Source organism: Urocampus carinirostris, chromosome 5 (assembly GCF_059441175.1).
Source record: "Urocampus carinirostris isolate Australia breed hairy pipefish chromosome 5, RoL_Ucar_1.0, whole genome shotgun sequence".
Classification (NCBI taxonomy): Eukaryota; Metazoa; Chordata; class Actinopteri; order Syngnathiformes; family Syngnathidae; genus Urocampus; species Urocampus carinirostris.
This window is the reverse complement of record NC_142353.1, coordinates 2,507,842-2,511,113: the sequence shown is the minus strand read 5'-3', so window position 1 is coordinate 2,511,113 and position 3,272 is coordinate 2,507,842.

The following is a 3,272-nucleotide window of genomic DNA, read 5'->3' as shown; positions in this document are numbered from 1 at the left end:
CGTCACCTGACACTCTAATGGCTAAAGACACGTACGACTTGTTTATAATTTTTGGCAAAAAGAATGAACAAAATATGGCTTAACCCGAATAAAAATTCCATTTGATGACTCTTGGTTAAGAAAACATACATTCCATTATTTAAAAAAAAACAAAAAAAAAACATTTATTTTTAGAAGCGAAAGGGTTTCAAACACGCGCATGCGCATTGGGTATACAATGACAAGCACTGTTGACAACAAAAATGTGACGGTAAAATATGTATTGTGTTTTCGCGATTTATTTATTTATTTATTATTATCACTATTATTATTATTTTTAGAAACAAATACATTGAGCACTGGCTAAAATTAACTTGGATGTTTGTTAAGTTTTCAAAAATCGAGTCATTGATTTAATGCATATGTGTCAAACTCAGGCCCACGGGCCAAATTTTGTCCACAGTGTGATTATGAATGGCCTGCAAGATCATATCAAATGTGCATTAGAGCTGGCCCACGGTATTACTGTGCCGGTAATACTACAAATCCCACAATGCTTTGCTAATATTTTGGCGCGCAGTAAAACACGGCAAGTGCTCCTTACTTTCGATCACAGTCAATTAGATAGATAGATAGATAGATAGATACTTTATTCATCCCCGAAGGGAAATTCACTTTTCCAGCAGCATCCCTAAGCTGAGAAAAATCGAAAATAACTGAGAACAATCGAAAAATAACACGGGAGCTGCTGGAGTGGCTGCCATTCGTGACGGCGCCGGAGAAACGATTCAATTTGAATCATGTACAAACAAACAAACAATTGAATCATGTACAAGAAACGATTCAATCTGAATCATGTACAAACAAACAAACAATTGAATCATGTACAACAAACAAACAAAATATTTATGTTTCAATAAGTGGAGTGTTAATAAAATGGGGGGAAAATAATTTCTGATACTGATATAACCAGGTAAAACTAATTTTAAGTTACCTGTCCAAATGAATGTTGTGCCATCTCACCTTTCCCACTCTCTCTGCTCGCTCCTGAAACTTTATCAAATAGTCCAAAATTTTACCTCATCTTCTCCGCTCACCTCGTCGAGCCATGCATCGGACAAATTAATAATTTCACCTTCCACAAAAATGGTCAAACGAAAGATAGACAACAGGACCTTCCAAGACAGGTGGGAGGCAAATGATTTGTTCACGACTATAAAGGACAAACCTGTTTATCTCGTGTGTGGAGCTGGCGTGGCTGAAGAAGACACTATGTAACGAAACATTGAAAAGAACAAAGACCTGGATCGATGTGGAAAGCGCACCAATCAGCCCTCAAATGGAGCTAATTGAACTTCAATGTAATGACATGCTCAAGTCTAAATATGATTCTGTTGGTGCTGTGCAGTTTCTATGTTTTCTCCCCGACACAATGCCTCAATTACGCACCCAAGCTGTTCAGATGCCCTCAATGTTCGGCAGCACATATGTGAGCAACTGTTCTCTATGATGAAGGTGAACAAAACACTTCGCCGAAATGGACTCACTGATGAGCACCTTCACTCCGTCCTGACACTTTTCCATATCTGTCAACCTGCACGGCCCCATGCCCTTACAAACTGTCGTATTTTCCCTTACAAAATACTCTTACACCATATTTTTATCGTGTTTATTTATGTAGTTTAACATGTTATATTGTACAAGTGTTTCGTTATATCATATATATATATTGTTAATTAACATTTTGTTGTGAGATCCTGAGTTGCTCTACACGAATGAGGTTTATTATAAAAAAAAAGTTCAAAAATTAAGTAGTTTGGACGTTCACTGTAGAAGGGGAAAATACATGCAAATATAATTAAGTAGAATAATACATTTTCTTATTCAAATTATTAATTCATTTTCTGCATTCAATTATTGTTGGTAATATACTGATTAAAGGGATAACCACAAACCTGTCTTTTTTCATTTTCTCATTTCATACTTCCTTTTTTTCTTAACTTCTATATACAACATAATAATTTGTAATACAATGCATCAAAGCAAGTGAGCCGTTTGAGAGCCGGCTCTATTTAATGAGTTGAGCCGAAAAAGCCCGTTTTCTATAAAGAGATGGACTTCGTACACCTCTTTCATATTTAGCTATTATGTCTTTCTTAAAGGCAATAGTTGGACAAACAACTTGTCTTTTTTCACCTGTCCTGCTTGCACCGACCTTCTGAGGCATAATTAGGGGCTAAAACACCTGTACGCCGCTCAGCATCGCACCCTAGCGTACCGGCGTTCGAACTCCGATTTTTTTGACCGAACAGCGAAGCAAGAATTTCTCTAAATTTTGGGTCGAACACCGATTTGTCCGAACTGAGAGGCGTTCGAAAACCGAGGTTCCACTGTACTGTATCTGTTTCTTCTGCAACATTTCTTCTGCAAGGCATGGTTAATAACTGAAATGTTGGATTTTTATTGAATGGCATTATTATTTGTGTTTCTGTTGTTGGTTTTGAAAAAGGAACTGAAAGGATAAGGGGAGAGACATACTACTTTATTTTTTTAAATAACCACTGTCTCTTTTATTTCAAATTTAATTTCTTATGTTTTTGTACGAGCAGAACAACGGCACAGTGGTTAGCACGTTTGCGGCACAGTTCTGAGGTCATGAGAGTGAACCTTCCTGTGTGGAGTTTGCATGTTCTCCCCGTGCTTGCATGGGTTTCCTCCGGGCATTTCAGTTTCCCCCCACATTCCAAAAACATGCATGTCGGGTTAATTGGCCGGTCCAAATTGTCCCTAGGTGTGAATGAGCGAGTGAGTTGTCTGTCTCTGTGTGCCCTGCAACTGGCTGTCAACCAGTTCAGGGTGTCCTCTGCCCACTGCCCGAAGATAGCTGGGATGGGCTCCAGTACTCCTGCGACACTAGTGAGGCTAAGCGGTGCAGATAATGGATGTTTTTGTAATATCAAGCTTTGGTTGTTCCAAATTCTGTGTTTAAGCAAAACTAAAGTTTGTTTCCATATGAAAAGGTTAAACATTACATCTCAGTTGCAGTTAATTTTTCAATAAATATTGACTTTGGCCCGTGATTTACTTCTCTGCTTAATTTTGGCCCACTGTGAATTTGAGTTTGACATCCCTGATTTAATGGGTCAGCTAGCCACCTACTTAGTAATGTCAATGAAAACAATTGGAAGATCATTGGTAGAATGCTCTTATAATTAACCTGCTGAAGGACCAATTTTGCGCATTATCATTTGATTTCTTTGTTTTCAAAGAAACTGTATCTTGCATTATTCTAA